This window comes from Zootoca vivipara, chromosome 7 (genome assembly GCF_963506605.1).
Source record: "Zootoca vivipara chromosome 7, rZooViv1.1, whole genome shotgun sequence".
In the NCBI taxonomy this organism is placed as follows: domain Eukaryota; kingdom Metazoa; phylum Chordata; class Lepidosauria; order Squamata; family Lacertidae; genus Zootoca; species Zootoca vivipara.
The window spans coordinates 66,428,169-66,446,638 of NC_083282.1; the positions used below are offsets into that span (position 1 = coordinate 66,428,169).

At 42.7% G+C, this 18,470-nt stretch overlaps 1 protein-coding gene across 8 annotated transcripts in view; it reads left to right on the forward strand.

The window, feature by feature from the left end:
* The window catches only part of CHD6 (chromodomain helicase DNA binding protein 6), a 104,292-nt gene that overhangs the window by 12,036 nt on the left and 73,786 nt on the right, over positions 1 to 18,470 (forward strand). The window contains exon 2 of one of the 8 annotated variants that reach the window (XM_060277234.1): positions 15,565 to 15,695. The exons of 6 other annotated variants lie outside the window; for them this stretch is intronic. The gene's annotated coding sequence lies outside the window, so the exon portion shown is untranslated. Of the gene's footprint in view, positions 1 to 13,977; positions 15,696 to 18,470 lie in introns of those variants that run through there. One more of the 8 variants, XM_060277233.1, reaches the window with a different exon arrangement.

An 18,470-nucleotide genomic window follows, 5' to 3' on the forward strand; every position in this document is an offset into this window, starting at 1 on the left:
CCTTTACTTTTATGCTTTCCTCTACTGTCAGAGGCAGTCTGCTTCTGAGTTCTAGCACCTGGAAACTGCAGGAGAGGAGTTGTGCTCAGTTCCTCCTTGTGAGCTTCCCTCAGGCATCTGTTTGGCCACTATGAGAACAGGATGCTGGACTACATGGTCCACTAGCCTTTCCAGCAGGCTCTTCTTATCTTCTTACCACAGGATACAATCCGTCAGAACGGCTTCTCTGCAGCTACTTCCTGTGTAATGATCAGGAGTTGTGCAACAGCTCAGTAACGCTCCTGTGCCATTCCTATTTATTTCATTGGAGCTTGCACATGAGAAAATTCCTGGTGGGTTGCGGCCATGGCAATGAGATCTGTCTCCCTCTCTTTTATCTGAGGCGCCTGTCTCATTTTTCCTCTTGATAAAGGCTATCTCTATCCTGCACTGGTGCATCGGGAAGGGGACATAGTTCTCTTAATGCTAGATCTTAAGAGCCCCTGGGCAATTGCAGATGGATGATATAAGATGGTTAGTACTGTACTATGGTAGGTCTAATGTTTCTAGTAGTTAATGCAAAGGTGGGAGATTGCACTGTCAGTCTTTGTGCGGCCACAGCAACAGGGATGTATATAGTTGGGCTGTGCATTTGTTGTTTTGACCTTTAGCGCACCTTCTTACAGTTTTTATGGAAAATAGTTCAATTAATTTAAATCATAGGAGAAAATGTATTTGTAGGCAGACGACTTTAAATCCGCTGATTTTTCAACTCAAGTAGCAATTACAGCAGGGGTCCCCAAACTTACCCGGCTTCGGCTCGGTTCCTCCGGCGTTGATTGCGCAGCCGGCCGGAGGGCGGGGAAATGCGCTCCCATACGTGCGTGCACTTGCTTTTTCCAGCACGGCACTGGAAATGGCTTCTGCGCATGTGCAGACGTCATTTTTGGCGCACTTCCGGGGTGGCGCGGCACCAGAAATAGCTTGTGCACGTGCATATGGGAGCGTGTTCCACTGCCCTCCGGCCTGCGCATGCGCACAAGCTATTTCTGGTGCCGCACTGCCCCGGAGATGGGCAACCGCACCGCGGCACGCCAGTAAGAGCGGGCGGCGGCAGAGGTCGTTGGGGGCTGCACAATTGGCTCGCGTGGGCCGCATCCGGCCCCTGGGCCGTAGTTTGGGGACCCCTGAATTACAGCCACATGGAGCAGTTTGAGGGGAGATAAGAGCCTGTGAAAGGGAAGGGAGGGCAACGGGCCAGTCTGAACACCACAAGTCTATATGCATGTCTTCTAAGGAATAAGCAGGCACCCCCCCCCTCCAATTGAACAGTTCTATTTTGTGCTTTTGGTCTGTAACGGTAATGTTATAGTAACAGTGCCTGTGTGGGTGTGGTATTTGAGGCAGAGATTTTCAAAGAACTGAAACACTCCTTTTACGGGCTATAAGCCTCATTTGGGAAACGTATGGCTGACTTGCAGATTCTGTGCTACATATCTCTGGAATCCTGTGAAGGCCAGCTCCTCTTTGGGAAACAAGGTGTTTCTAGTCCTCATTGTGATGGAGAAAGCTTGGAATTGTGGTTGCTGTGTTGTAAAGGCAAAATGACCTGGAAACATCTTTGTGTGCAGATTTTAAAAAATGTGGCTACAATAGCAGCAGTGCCTTGCTCGAGGAGTGTGCTCCCTGTGGAAGTTCAGTCGGTGCCAACATTGTACAGTATAGATTTAGGAGCCAGCTGAAAGCTTGCTTTTTTGCACAAGGTTTTGTATGATCAGTGTGTTTCAGAGTTCTATTTTGAATTAACAAATTAATACAACATTATTATATAGAAAATAACAAACAGAAGGTTATTTAGATATTATGTTTTTGTGCAGTTGCACCATTAGGGTCTTCAATGCATTCTCTTGGACCATTATGCTCTGCTTATTCAACTTGTTTTCACAGGCAAAAAGACTGTTAACAACATTGGAGAACCTATGATCTAATGCAGGGATGTTGAGGATGCCCTCAACAGATTGCCTAAGGGAATGTAGCCCTTGGCTGAAAAGAGGCTCCCTACTCTTAATGGCCCTGTGGGTGAGCCTAGGGCTTGCCGGTCAGAAGGTCGACGGTTCAAATCCCTGCGGCAGGGTGAGCTCCTGTTGAGTTCGGCATTTCTCCTGCATGCGAAGACAATCAAGTGCTGACCCACCACTGTCCACCTGCTTCAATGGGTGCTTGGGGCTCAGAGGACTGTGATATCTAAGCCTCTCAGAACATAAAGGGCACAGTCCAGGAGAATGATCTCCTGTGCTTTCCTCTTTGAAGTGAATGGGAGATATGCAAGAGCAACAGAGCTCGCATAGGAGACCTTCTTGTTGAATTATGCCCATGATTTTGCAGTGCACCTGAAAGGTGAATAAAATATTGAATAATTCTTTTAAAAGACATGAATGGTAGTTTTAAATGAAGAAAAATGATAGTGCTTTTAAAAAATCTACTTGAAATTAACGTTATTTCAACCCGTGTTAAACCTTAAGCTTAGTGCAATTTATTATGTCACTTGAATAAAGTTTAGAAATATGCTGACTCAATGAGGCCTCATCAAACTTTAATGACTTTTTATATGCAGGCTGTTTCCCCTCCTTCTTATACGATGCTCAGGCGGTAGTAAGGAACATCTTTAATGAGATTTCAAGGTGAATCTTTATAAATATAGATCAGGTTGTCATATATTGAAGGATTGTGGTTTTAAAGCAAACACTTAATAACGTGCTTGATTTTTCACACTTCCGTGAGTTGTGCTAAATTCAGTAGAATGCCTTGCAAGGTGTAAAGTGTGCGTTTACAGCAGAATGGGTCCTGCATCCTCAGACTTGGAAAATACACATGCCTGATCCTACATGCATGACCTTGAACTTGGAGGAGTGTCGTATTTCATGCTGCCTCATAGGTTTTGTCAGATGGTGCTTGAGGTTTGGAGGCAGCCTTGATTTTGAGGGCCTTTAGCGGGTGGCCCTGTAGGTTAAACCACTGTGCCGCTTGGGCTTGCCGATCGAAAGGTCAGAGATTCGAATCCCCATGACAGGATGAGCTCCCATTGTTCGGTCCCAGCTCCTGCCAACCTGGTTCAAAAGCATGCAGTGCAAGTAGATAAATAGGTACCACTTCGGCGGGAAGGTAAACAGCGTTTCCGTGCGCTGCTCTGGTTTCGCCAGAAGCGGCTTAGTCATGCTGGCCACATGACCTGGAAAAACTGTCTGCGGAAGCAGACGAATGCCGGCTCCCTTGGCCTGTAAAGCGAGATGAGCGTCGCAACCCCAGAGTTGTTCGTGACTGTCAGGGGTCCCTTTACCTTTACCTTTAGGTAAAAATAGCCTTCCTACTTTGCAGCGTAGGAGTACATTGCTGATTTATTTTTATTTTTCATTTGCTAAATAACTTGATTGTTACTCTTTTTTAAAAAGATGGTGTTGGTGGTGATGAAGTATGTATAACTCACGAATAGGATTAAGGGATACTTTTGCCTGAGGGATTGTACACTTGGAATTTCAACACTCAACAGTTGCTTGAGGTCGAGAAATTGATAACAGCTGGTTTTGGAGGAAATCAGGGCTGCTGCTGGCAAAGGAATTGGGCGTGATAACATATTGACCACCTAGTAGTGCAGCAAGAGCATAAGAAAAGCCCAATCAGACCAAAGGCTTCTCCAGTCCACTCACAGCTAGATTTATTTATTTATTATTCGTACCATTTATTGACCATTGTCCCATAAAATACCTGTACCTTGAAGCAATAGATGCTTATGGGAAACTCAAAAGCGGGACTTGAGGCAGCAGCCCTACCCCACTCATGTTCTGCCAGCACATAGCCAACGATGGCCCTGTAAGCCACAATAATGAAATGGAACCTCCAAATTTAGAGGCAATCTTATATGATTCCAATAACTATAGTTGGGCAATACCATTACTGTATTAGAACTAACCCAAATGTCACAAAATAGCAAGCAAGCTCTCAAATTCCTCACAATTCTTCCTCAGGCTTTCTGTCCCTATGGATTCCTCTCAGCCCCTTTTAAGGGCATCTAGCTAATCACTCCTAGCTTTTTCAGACCTGCTACTAGTTACTATGGTCCCCAAATACTACCGTAGTTTCTTTAGTTTTAGGTTGAATTTGTTGCAACAATAGGGGTTGATGATTCTCTGTAGAGCTTCCTTGGAGTGCACTGTTAAAACCAAGAGTAATGTCTGCATGCTGAATTATTATACACAGTACACTGTTTGCAGGCTACAGCACCTTATGCAGAGGGCTGGTCAGTAAACTCAGTTCTCAACTGCATTAACTGAGTTCTGGTAGCGGCGGTAGTGCTGTAGTCCATTCCTCTCTTTATTCATGTGTGTCCTCATGGAGCTGAATATTCAGTCTGGCCTTTTTTTTTCTCTTGAGTTTGCCATCCCAATGCTAAATGCCAGTGGGACTTGTCTGCCTGTCTGCAACAAGTTTAGTGAATTTCCAAAGCTATGGATTACGGATTCATCAGTCTCAGACACATTTAAAGTTACAGTGGTGCCTCGCTTAACGAATGCCCTGCTTAACGAAATTTCCGCTTAACGAAAGGTTTTTTCTAGCGGAGCTTGCCTCGCTAGACGAATGCGCTTTATGAAAAATTTGTCTAGCGAATCGCGGTTTCCCATAGGAATGCATTGAAATTCAATTAATGCGTTCCTATGGGCAAAAAAAAAAAATTCAAAAAAATTCAATGCATTCCTATGGGATTCGCTAGACGAATTTTTCGTTATAAGAAAAGACCTGTGGAACGAATTAAATTCGTCTAGCGAGGCACCACTGTACTTTACAGAATGTGGTTGGCCTGTTTGGACTGCTTCCCATAAAACAGCCTCCTCTTTATCCCATAGTTTTGTATAAATTAGTTTTAGTATAAATTATTTGTTGATGGAACTAACTTTTAAGTAAGAGGAAATAAAACTCCTCTGCCCCTCCAGGAAAAAAAAATATCTTGGCGATCAGTGCAGAAACAGTACATTGGTTGCTGTTCAAAGAAATACGTTGATTACTTAAAAGCATTAGAAGTGTAATAAACATATATTCTGTTAGGTCCCTTCTTGAATTAAAGTATACATTATTGAGCTTTAAATGGCTGTGCTCAAACAAGAAGTCTGCTCTAAGTCAGTCTTTGCCAGTCTGGTGCCCTCCAGCTGTTTTGGACTTCAACTCCTCTCGGCTTCAGCCAGCACGCCCAAGTTGTCATCCCAAACAGCTGGAGGCTACTAGGTTAGTGAACGCTGCCAGAAACCCTGGTTACCATGAATGAGCAGCTAGTGCAGTCGGCTGAATTGTTCACACTGTGTTCCTTCGCTACTGCCTGGGGGTTTGCACAGAAAATGTCATTGTGAACAAACCAAAGCTATAGCCTTAGCTATAAAAGGAAAACTGTCTTCACATTATTGTGCAGGTGTAGAAGGCATCACTATGTTTAACAGCGAAACTCAGGAACTGAACGTGTGTAATTTTAAATAGAGTGCATACCGACTTAAGGATCAGCAGGAAATTGGATTTTATGGCTATGTTTTATACATACAATGTTCAGAGTTACTATAAACCAACATATATCCATTATGATAGGGCACCAGGTGCTATGATTGTAACCAAAATATTAAACTATTCTATTTGTGAATCGGTATACAACTCAATATATTGCATATTATATCCTTTACTTTTGCATACTTAAAAATGTACTACGCATTTTTTTAAAAAAAGAAAAGCTTTTTAATGATTTAAGCAAGAACCTATACTTCAGTGGCATACAAGAATAAAGAAAAGCAATGCAATTAAATAAAAACGAAAATTGAAATACACACACAAATGCAAATGTGGGTCATTTCATTCACAGTTCCTATTGTGTGGACAGGGGTAGTTGTGTGTGTGTGTGTGTGTGTGTGTGTGTGTGTGTGTGTATAAAGATACTGTCCTTGAGGTCTTATGATAGTCCCACTTAAAGCTGAAAAGTTACAAAGTTACTAAGAATTCCAAATAGCAGCATGTTGTTGTTGTTTAGTCGTTTAGTCGTGTCCGACTCTTCGTGACCCCATGGACCATAGCACGCCAGGCACTTCCGCAGTTTGGTCAAACTCATGTTCGTAGCTTCGAGAACACTGTCCATCCATCTTGTCCTCTGTTGTCCCCTTCTCCTAGTGCCCTCAATCTTTCCTAACATCAGGGTCTTTTCCAAGGATTCTTCTCTTCTCATGAGGTGGCCAAAGTATTGGAGCCTCAGCTTCACGATCTGTCCTTCCAGGGAGCACTCAGGGCTGATTTCCTTAAGAATGGATAGGTTTGATCTTCTAGCAGTCCATGCGACTCTCAAGAGTCTCCTCCAGCACCATAGTAGACACGTCAACATTTTTACCATCATTAATGTATAAAATATTTCTTGCCACATTGTTGAAAGTTAATTTGTTTTTGTTTGTCCTCTACTGTGCCTTAATTTTTGAGTTAATTTATCTGCAGCAGCATGGGCCACATTTGACTGTACCATAAATGCTTATTTAGTCTCTCTAAATATTTCAATTTTCTTGCAATAACCATCCTGGCAGCTGACAATAAATATAGAATCAATTCTTTATCCAAATCGTCTTCATTTGGCCCATCACATATCCCCAGTAATGCTGGCAAAGTGTCTGGTTACAATTCTTGTTTTGTTATTAAAATAATTTCTAAGAACACCATTGCCCAAAAAGCTGCCACTGGGGGACACACCATAAGTGAAAGTATAAACCTTTACCCCCCCCCTTTTTATGGCCAGCAGCATTTTGGAGACAGATTGGTTCACAATTCTGAACCTTCGGTGCAGTTTTCAGGACCAGAACAAAACAAAAATGTTCATGTGAGATTCTTGTTCTCATGTAGTCTGCCATGTATGCACTTGAGGCTTAAGAAAACCCCCACAGGGAAGATAAACATGTTTCATGGCTCTATAGACATTGGCTCTGAGCATGAGATGCTTGTACACGTTACATGCAAATCTCTCTTTCTGTCTCAGAGGGGTAGTGAGTGTCTGAATTATTCTGATCAGCCAGGTCTTAGTAAAGATGTAAAGATACCAGTTTTTAGGGAGATTATTTATGGAATACAGTAATTGGACTTGCCATTAAGAGCACTTAAATTTGTGGTCTATGGGAAATTTTCTGGTGCTTTATTTTTCCATAGAAAAATGTCTTTTTCATAAGTTTATTAGTAGCAACCAATAGATGCCAATGGCAAATATAATAAAAGGCAAGTTTGGCAGCTTCCAAAATTATAATTACCGGTAATGTTTTTCTAAGGTGATTATCCCTAGCAAGTAGGTAAGTCAGAACATCATCCACAGTTTTGGGGGGTACTAACACTTATTAACATTTCAGCAGTTTTTAGTGCTCCCCCCCAATGCAAACAATGCAATGAAAATACAGCGTACATGCTGTTGTCTTTGAATTTTTGCATTCCAAAAGACTTTATTCTTAACAGAGCATTGGAACCGCATTAAATGCACTGTTAATTTCCTCCCTTAAATATCTCAGGCCAAATTGTATTGTATTGGGACAAAAAATTGGGGCATTTTTAAAGCATGGTTTACTAAACACATGTAATAAACATGGTAAATTTGATCACTCTCTAGGGCATCAGAAATTTTCAGTGCAAATTAGCCAGATTTGTACGGGAGGGGGGGAATGTCTTGGATTTTATTTTACAGCTCAAAATTTTCTAGAAAACCCACATTGCTATCCATGGACCACTGCACAAGCGCTTCATTCAGGTGATCCACAGAAAGGTTGTAGAGCAGTGAGCATATTGGCACTTTTATAGAATCAAATAATTGTAGAGATGGAAGGGACCACAAGGGTAATCTAGTTTAACCCCTGCAATACAGGATTTTGCCCTACACAAATACTTTCCCCTCCCGATAACAGAGATCTCCTGCACATAGTTTTGCTCACAAAACAGGCATATCCATTGCATCCAAAGTGAAAAACTGTATTAAAATATGAATCACGTGTGTTCTTCGATTTGTGGAACAAAAAAAAGTTTATTAAGTGGCCTGGGGAATTGGTGGTTTTAGAGGAAAGAAGTTATCTGGTAGCTGCAAACTCACTTGTGCTTCTCATTGAAATGAAGGACTATTGTCCATATGGCAAATAGCCCGAGAAGCAATCCTCCTGTTTTGACCCTTGAAGAAAACTTAGATAATTTTCATAACAAAAATTGTTCTGCTAAATTTACAGAGAATTGAATGAGTGAGAAATTTTGAATGGTCTATATTTTCTGAATGAGGACAGAATGTGTGGCGGAGGTGGTGAAATTTTTTAAAAATATGGCAGAACCAATTAATCATTTATGTCAAGTGATTAAATTCAATACTCTGTAAAAAATACTTTTAAAACTGAATAACAAAAGTTGTGGCCATTGGTTTGCAAGTTCCTTTAAAAAGAGTTTCCTCTGTTACTTTGATCTACTTGTTTCATGAGCTCCTGCTGGTTTAGATATTGTACTTGGTATGGCATTGAAATGCTATTTTACAACCTTGATGGATTGATTATGCTTGCTTTGAAATCAGTAACTGTAAGTGTACCCTACTGATCACTTTAGATCTTTGGCGGCCTTTAATACTGTTGATGGTGGAGGACCTGCTGTGCTTTTACAAGAGAATTCTGGAATGGTGGTGGTTGATATTTTCAGGGGTGCTTCTGAGGATGGTGCTACAGCTTCTTGAAGGGGCCTCTCCTTCTTGTTCAAGATACATGTAAGAACTCTGGGTGAAAGGGAGTGGAAATCAGTTATGCCTTGCATAAGCTCTGCTCTAGCTTCCTTTACCATCTGAACTGGCCCTGTGGTTTCAGTGCTTGCTTTAAGATCCCTTTATGGAAAAGCTCCTAGTTTCAGGTAAGCTGATGAGGTAAAACTAAAGGAATGGATTTGTGATCTGAAGCAAGGGAGGAGGATTGGTGCATCTATGAAGATGAAGTTTAGCCCGCTTTTGTCAGCTTTGTGGCCTTGGCATGGTCTTTCAAATCCATTGCTGGGATTTTTTTTTGTAGCAGTTGCCATTCCACTCTTCATGTTGTGTATTGTTGCTTTCTCCTGTTCTGGCAACTTCTAACAGCATCTGTGCAACTTAGCTGACTGAGGTGTATGCATACATACTGTGTACATGCAGAAAATGAGTCAGCCTGCCTTCTCTCTTCTGATAAGAGTTACAAGCTTGGTGGATCAGGGGAATGCTGTGGAGATAGTGTATCTTGATTTCAGTAAGGCTGTAGACCAGGCACCCCCAAACTTTGGCCCTCCAGATGTTTTGGAATACAATTGCCATCATCCCTGACCACTAGTCCTGTTAGCTAGGAATCATGGGAGTTGTAGGCCAAAACATCTGGAGGGCTGCAGTTTGGGGGTGCCTGCTGTAGACAAAGGCCCCCATGATATTCTTGCGGAGAAGCTGGTAAAATGTGGACTGGACAAGTAACTGTTAGGTAGATTTGTAGCTGGTTGACTGACTGACCAACCAACCAACCCCAAAGAGCATTTACTAATGACTCTTGATTATCCTGGAAAAAAGTGATAGGTGATGTGCTGCAGGTTTCTGTCCTGGGCCTGTTGTTGTTCGACATGTTTATAAATGACTTGGATGAAGGAATTGAGGGGATGCTCATCACATTTGCAGATTTCTTTATTGATGGAGTCTTTGAAGCAAGCACTATCCTTGAACTTAGAGAAGGTTATGATAAATATACAGGGTGGAATTCAACAGTGTTCTCTTCCATCCATGATTCTGGTGGTTGTCCTGCAAGGTTCTGGTGGTTGTCCTGACCCTGCTCCCATGCCAGTTTTGGGGGTGCTAGGAAGAGGGGGGAAGCCTCGTGTTACAAGCAGAGCTCATTGTGCAGGGCTTCTGCTGGCATGGCTGATTAGGTGAATCTTGCCCATTGATATATTCTTATTCATTATTTATTATATTAATGAACTGCTTCCCATGAAGCACCCCAAAGCATTGTACAATGCAGCAAAAAAAAAAATGTACACAGAACAATAGCCCTGTTTAAATATCCCCATTTCAAAAACTTCCTCTTTCTTAATTCCGATCTTCCAATAAGCAGGGATCAGGAACCTGTGGCTCTTCTGATGTTGTTGGATTCCAGCTCTTATCAGCCTCAGTCAGCATGGTCAGTGGTCAGGGATGATGGGGGTTGAAACCCAACAAACATTTGGAGGGCCACAGCATCCCCATGCAAACCTGCTTTCTTTTACATACTTCAGTAGTTTAATCAAAATAGACGTGCATCACGTGTACAGCTAGCTTCTTTTGGTGCAGTATTTGGGTTACCTTGTTGCTGAATTTCAGTGTGATTTGTTTTAAAGGGCAGTGTACACACAGACATAGAGCCCAAGCCCACTTTCCCTTGGGCCAGCACATTTTTGCATGCATGTCGGCTGTGAGCCTGGTGCTTTGATTGCCTTGCTGCCCTTGCGACTGAGCTGCTGTTTTGTTTTCTGCTTGGCACAAATCCCTGCATCCTTCTGTGTGCCCCAACAATGGAAGGAAGGTGGGGCATTGGGGAAGGGAGTGCAGAGAAAGCGGGGCCTGTTGGCTTCCTAGGAGGCCTGGGCCACATCCTGCTAGGCTTTGCGGCTCTGATTCCCAAGGCAGCGAAGTGAGAACACAACAGAGCTGCTTTCTTACTCTGCCACGCTGGAGTTTCAGCTTGGTTTCCCACAGCAAATGCACACACACACACCCACTCTGTACAAGAGCCCAGCAGCTGCAGTGTAGACGTAAACAGAACTTGCTGCAGAATGCTGTGGAGAGGAGGTTTGCTTCCTCCATATCTGAAGTCGCTGAATTATCTCTCTGCTGCAAAACGCACCTGTCCCTCTCTCCTTTCAAGCATCTTTCAAGCAAATTCCGGGGAAGGGGAGGAGACATTCCTCTGTGGAATTGCCTGGCATGGCTGGCTGCATCTTTCACAGAGAAGCCCTTCCCCCACTCCCCTTCAGACCACAGGAATGTTGTTGTTTGAGTTCCCACTGGATTGCACCACAGATACCTTGCTTTCAAGTGGCAGCCGTTTTTGCTGGCCAAGACATGTCCGGCTGAGCTGCCCTAGCTGTGAACAAAAGCTGTGAGCTTTCCTCGCAGACCTGAGATGCTGTATGCATCTCTGCTTACTTCATGGAATTGGAGAAGGGCAACAAGACAGGTGGCGATGCTGCAAGTGATGTACATCAATTAACAGCCTTGCTGCCAGCCAAAATCTCTGATATGGCAGCTACACCTGCAGGTTCCTGTTAAAAGCCCTAACCTGTCCAGGTTGCTGTTTTGCATATAGACCGAGCTTCGGCAAGTTTTCCAGTATTGTGGGTTGTATTGGAAATACATTGCAAGTCATAAATGGCATGTGTAAATGTACTATTCACTTCCTTATTTTAAGTATATTTACCCCATTTTTCTTGCAAGCAAACACATTTAAATTTTTTAAAAAAACAATGCCTTCCTTTCCCTAAACATCTGAGGCTGCTAAGAAAGTCACTGCAAAGCACCAACAAAATGCCAAATTACAAAACTGAAATAAGTGTGAGAGAAAACATGACCCATCATAACAGCAACATCATAAGACCAACCCCCTGCCCCCAATAAACTGTCATCCCAAAATGGCCACAATATAACAGAAGATAAAAAATAAATCAATGAGAAAGGCACTGGGGGAAAAACATACACAAAAACCAGCCATGGCCAAAATTTAAAGCCAAAATGCCACCTTTCCCATGACAAAAAAATAAGTTAACGGCGAGCTGGTAGTTGTTCATCAGTATTCCAGAGTGTAGAAGCCACAACAGAAAACACTCATGTGCCCAGTCACTGCATTATACTTGACAGGGGGAATGTGGAGCAGAAGTATCCAATATGGAGTGGAAAGCTTGAGGAAGAAACATAAGGGTTTAGATCAGGCATCCCCAAACTTTGGCCCTCCAGATGTTTTGGACTACAATTCCCATCATCCCTGACGACTGGTCCTGCTAGCTAGGGATCATGGGAGTTGTAGGCCAAAACATCTGGAGGGCCTCAGTTTGGGGATGGCTGGTTTAGATGGCTTTTAAGGTACCTAGGTCTCAGGTTGTTTGGGGTTGTAAAGATTTGGATCAGCACATTGAATCTAGCTCAGAAACTAGAAGGTAGCCAACACAGATCAGATAGAACATTTAACTCTGGTACTATTTGCCTCATCCCAGACAATAGTCTAGTGACAGAGTTTTAGTTTCACATAATTAATGTCGTTTTGGATATTGATGTAGTGAACATGGAGCCGCAGTCGTTGGTCTTAGTTTGTACTGCAAAACTTACTCTGAAATTGCTGCTTCAAAAGCAGAATTTAAAATAAGATAGTTGTCATATATCTGTTATTCTGCTATCAGGATGTTAGAATGTAAAAGTGGAGCAGCTTATTGGCAGAGCATCTTATATAATCCTTGGTATCCATTGAATTGTGACACTGGAAGCATTAGAGTCAGTGCATAAGTGTGCTGAATTGCTTGCAAGATTACTTTCATTGTCCTGTGTGTGTGTGTGTGTGTGTGTGTGTGTGTGTGTGTGTTATTGCAGGGGGTTGGGCTAGATGACAGTTCTGATAGTTGATAGTATTAGCAATCACATATTGCTTTTCTGCAATAACATGGTATGTATCCCCAAACTGTCCATAATCTGCATTGGGACAATATCTGTATTGGGATAAACCATAATGGCAGCGCAGATTCTGGAGGGCTAGTACAATGTGGTTCCATTGACTCATATCTGTCAGGATTGATGCTGCCACGTTCTAAGACTTAGCTAAAACCTCTGACCAGTCCCAGCTTGATGACTGTTACTGATGGAGACTCTGCTGTGTCTGTAAAATTGCCATCTCTCTGTGTGATATTTTTCATTGGGAAGCCTGCTTAGTTCAGGCTTGATTTTGACTCAATAAAAACAATTCGTTTGGGTGGTTTGTACATTTGGAAGTATAGCTTTCACTAAAAGGTGCTGGGAAGGAGTCAGGTGTATGGAGTCAGGGGCATAGCTTTAATATTCAGTTAATTGGCGGTGTGTTTGAAAGGACACCTTGGTTCTTTGAGGGAAATTAGTATGCTTTGTGGCAATTGAGGAGGGATGCTTCTAGCTGCTGATTGGATGGCAGAACATCTGTGTGCCCATGAATTGGCATTAAAACAGTTGCCATAAAGCAAAGACAACGCTTTTATGGACACAACTAACTCTGCAGCCTGTAAAAAATAGGCTTTAAAATGCTTGTGAATGTTCCTTCAGTGACCTGAAGATTTAATCGGAATTGGGCAGGATTTTGAATGAGATGTCCAAGGCCCAGGTTGTGCAGCTGTTCAGTTTTATTCCAGTCATTGTAACTATTTTACACATTAACCTTTGCTTCTCTAAACAAGGTATCATTTAGGAGTTTTTGAGTCTGCTAAGTTTTGGAGATGTGATAAATGTTAACACATGTGTAACACTGGGAAAAGGCCATAGCTCAGTGGTAAAGCACATCTTTTCCATGCAGGTTCAATTCCTGGCATTACCTGGTGTTAGTTCTTTTAAAAAGATTTCAGGTCTCAGGGCTGGGAGCTGAGATCCTAAGAATCTGCTGCTATGAAAGAAGATGGTGCTAGGCCAAATGAACCAGTACTTTATACTCTGTATAAAGTAGTATGCATGCTCTTCTGTAGTATTGTTTGCAAGTGTATGTGCATGGTCTAATTGCAGGTGTGTGTATAATTGCAGGTGTGTGTATGTGAGAGTGTGTGTACATGTATGTGTGTGTGACAGAGAGATAATGTGGGAGCAGTTGCATGTTTTTACAATGGATTAAATCAGGGGTTCCCAAACTAAGGCCCGGGGGCCGGATGCGGCCCAATCGCCTTCTAAATCCGACCCACGGACGGCCAGGGAATCAGCATGTTTTTACATGAGTAGAATGTGTCCTTTTATTTAAAATGCATCTCTGGGTTTTTTGTGGGGCCTGCCTGGTGATTTTACATGAGTAGAATGTGTCCTTTTATTTAAAATGCATCTCTGGGTTATTTGTGGGGCATAGGAATTCATTCATATTTTTTTTCAAAATATAGTCTGGCCCCCCCACAAGGTCTGAGGGACAGTGGACCAGCCCCCTGCTGAAAAAGTTTGCTGACCCCTGGATTAAATTGTATTTCAAAATCTAAACATTAAAAATATCTATTCATAAACAACACACACACACACACCACTCACACATGAAAACAAAGTTCACCACAGCCAATCACAAACAAACAACCACACCCCTAGGCCAACCCCAACCTCTCTTGCCACCAAAGGAATGCAAGCGAATAGTAAAGAGAACCCGCACAAGCAACACTGACAAACCCCCACACATACATTAAGTAGAATAGAAACATTGCCACCCGACCCCACCCCTGCTCACCAAGCCCCCCTCCACCTCTTTCCCCCTTTTCTTCCTAATGTAACACTAATGTCTCAACAAATGAAACTGATCTGTAGAAAATGTAACTTGAGAAAAAAAGACATTGCACATAGTTCATCTTCAGGTTTTCTCTGGCTGTTGGGTGAACTAAAAACAAAACAAAACAATATGTTCAGTAGCTGGTCCATTTTTTAATGCCGAATGTGTCTCAGTATAGGTGTGTTGATGGGAAACACAGCAGGCACAGATTAGATTGTATGGAAACTCAAGGGGTTTCCATACAGCGCCAACCCAGGGCACATTGAGCCAAAGGACGCGGGTGGCGCTGTGGTCTAAACCACTGAGCCTTTTGGACTTGCTAATCAGAAGGTCGGTGGTTTGAATCCCTGTGACGGGGTGAGCTCCCGTTGCTCTGTCCCAGCTCCTGCCAACCTAGCAGTTCGAAAGCACACCACTGCAGGTGGGAAGTAAACGGCGTTTTCGTGCGCTCTGGCACTCACCAAGAATTTTCTCACCAAGAATTTAGGTAAGTATTGACAAGAAATCATTGCCGTTCTTAGTTTCAGATAGCTGCTAGACTGGTGTGATGGCAATTAGCTGCCCATGTGCACCTTGTCTTGAACTTCCTGGAGAGATGGGAGAAAATAGTGGTTGTTCTGAGTCTCTTCCCTTAGTAGCCTGATCTGTTGTCTAGGTCATGCCTTTGGGATGATGAGTTCATATTTCCCTCACCTTGTTGTATGTACTAGGAATCCTATGGGGATCCTCTTTGTTGCTCTGTTATTGTTGGCATCCGTCTGTCTCGGGAGACAATGGAGGAGTTGCACTTTTGCAGGTGAAGTCACAACTGTTGGAATATTTCAGTGCCTGCTGTATGGGATAGACATGCTTTGTTGCAGCTGGGGCACATGAAGGCATCCGGTTGTGCTTCTACGCTCCTTCCTGCTCTGTATAACAGAAATAATACATGTACATTTGGATACTACAAGGGGTTTGAGTGGCATTAACAAAATACTTCTGAGTGAAGGCTTTCTGACAGATTTCTGAATACAAATTCATGGAAGCTAAGGTTATAAATGGATACTGATGGTTATGTGCTACCTACTTCCAGGTTCAGAGACAACATCCTTCTGAATATCAGCTGTTGGGATACAACAACAGTCTTGGTCTCAATTCCTGTTTATCAGCTTCCAAAAGATTTCTAGTTGGCTGCTGTATGAAAGAGGATGGTGAACAAAATAGGTATTTTATGCATGCATGCATATATACAGACAGACAGACAAACAAACAAACAAACAAACAAACAAACATACTTTTATTTGCATGCCACCTTTCCATAGTTCAAAACATGATCAAAGTGGCTTACAACATGAAAAAATACATAACCTCAACGCAATGAAAGTAGTCTTAAACAACAAATTAAACATTAAAAAATGCAAAACCAAACTGAACAATTTGCTGACTCTTCTTATGTGTCTGGGCTTATAAGGTGTGTACTGGTATGATTTTTAGCCAGCCACAAGAACCCCAGAAATACTTCCTCCTCTTCCTCCCTCCTTTGGCTGGCCCCTTGCACCTCTGCCTTCAGCCTTATGAAGTTCAACAGGGTGCGCATTTTGCAGATGATCCCTCTGCCGTAGGAATCCTCTGATACAGAGTTCCAGATTCCAGCTTGACATCTGGTGGCAATCTGACTGCCTTGTGGGGTTTTTTATAATTACCTTTGCTACCAGATGCACTTTTTTTATTTGCAGTATTTCTGCACTAAACTTTTCTTGAGGTCAGTGCCAATATGTGTAAATTGAAGAGGTAAAATTTCTCGAAAATTATTTCCAATAGAAAACGTCGATTTCTTAGAGAAATTGGTTTTGTTTTGCAGTTGGTGTAGTTTGCTATAGTTCTAATAAATTAATGTCTTAAATAGTGTTTGTGACTTGACAGGGTGGAACTGTGGTGCTCCTTGGTCACAAAAAAGCAAACTATGGAAGAACCTGTTACCATGGTATTTCTAGTGTTGATCCGAGTGATGCTCTCTTCTTTATGGGTTCTCTGTTTAGCTGGGCTTGCACCAAGCTGTACGGTTATTTTCTGTTGTTGTCCCATATGTATGTTTTGAAAACACTATAATTCACATTTATTTGACAATAATTGGCCATGTATTTTTGATACATCAGTCAGATGCCCAAGTCGTATGTTTCTTGTACAGCATGATGCACTGGCATAGAAGCCATATATTCACTGGGTGCAAAATGAGTCTGACTGGATTTGGTGGGTGGTGTGGAAGGTGGTGGGAACATTTAATGCCTATATTTTACCAGCTCCACTGGGAGTTGGTAGATTTCGGGGCCCAGTTTAAAGTGCTAGTATTGATCTTTAAAGCTGTGAAATGTTTGTGGCCAGTTAATTTGACATACTATCTTCAGCAATAGGAACCCACCCATGCAGTTACAAAGCTTTAACGTCCCGCTTTGTAAAATTTAGATTGGCGGGCATAAAAGGCACAGCTCTTTCAAATGCAGCCTCTCCTCCATGAAATTCCTTCCCAACACATCTGTGTGTATGACCCATCAGTACAGGATTTTAAAGGGATCTTAAATACCCACTTATTGCAAGCTGCTTTTTCATAAAGATTTTATGAGCTGCTGAAATTGTTTGAAATTGTTCTAGCTGATTTATAACGGCACATTGCTGGCCTAAATATTGTTTTAAAGTACTGTGTCAAACAGGTGCTTTTAATGAAAGGTATGATTGTATGATTATTTTATGTAAGCTGCTTTTTCAGGGCTTTGCTAAAAACATTTAAGTAAAATAAATTTAAAAAACCAGCCAACCGTGCTTTGGAAGTATGCTTTCTGTTCCTCTGCCTGGAATCTGCTTGCTCTCTGCACTCTGTTGTCCTTTCTTGCTTTTGTATGTTGCCTACCTTTTGTATGGGAGCTGTTGTCTTTCAGGTGTTGCTTCACCCTGTAGAGACCATGTCATTTCCTGTTTCTCTTTCCATCTGCACTTTTGCATCATGAAATGCTAAGGGACAGAGAACTGGCATGAATCTACTTGTGCCCATTAACTGCTATCCTCTTCCCCTGGTATTTGCACTATTGCTGTCAAGAATGTGTGTGTCAGATGTTGTATGGCCTCCCACAAATCCACTCTGGAGAGCCCCCAGAACAGTGTGGGGGTGGAAGATTGTAACTGACAAGCTGAAATTCTTACACTGATGGAACAATTGTATTAATGCGACATTGAGTTCCACCCAATTACTTTTTCTCACATGCTTCTTCTCCTGGTGAATATTTGCATGGAACCCTTGTCTGTAAATGGTCTCCTTACGTCTGTAATAGCCCTACCCCTAAGTGATGGGGAAGGGGACCCAGGTGGCACTGTGGGTTAAACCACAGAGTCTAGGGCTTGCTGATCAGAAGGTCGGCGGTTCGAATCCCTGCAACGGGGTGAGCGCCCGTTGCTCGGTCCCAGCTCCTGCCCACCTAGCAGATTGAAAGCACATCAAAGTGCAAGTAGATAAATAGGGAAGGTAAACGCCGTTTCCGTGCGCTGCTCTGGTTCACCAGAAGCAGGTTTGTCATGCTGGCCACATGACCTGGAAGCTGTCTGCGGACAAACGCCAGCTCCCTTGGCCTATAGAGCGAGATGAGCGCCGCAACCCCAGAGTCAGACACGACTGGACCTGATGGTCAGGGGCCCCTTTACCTTTTAAGTGATGGGGAAGAATAAATAAATTTGGGCCAGCCAGATGACATCACCACCACCACTTTTATATCCCATCCTTACCCAAGGAAGTTCAAGGCAGCACACATGGTTCCCCCATCGCCATTTTATCTTCATAGCAAATGACTGGCCCAAGGTCATTGAGTGAGATTAATGGCTGAATGAGGATTTGAACGTGAGTCTCTCAGAGCCTAGTCCAGCACTCTTAACCACTAAACCATGGGTGGGATTCACCTAATCACTCCTTTCAGCAGAAGCCCTGTGCAATGATTTCTGCTTGTACAACAGGGC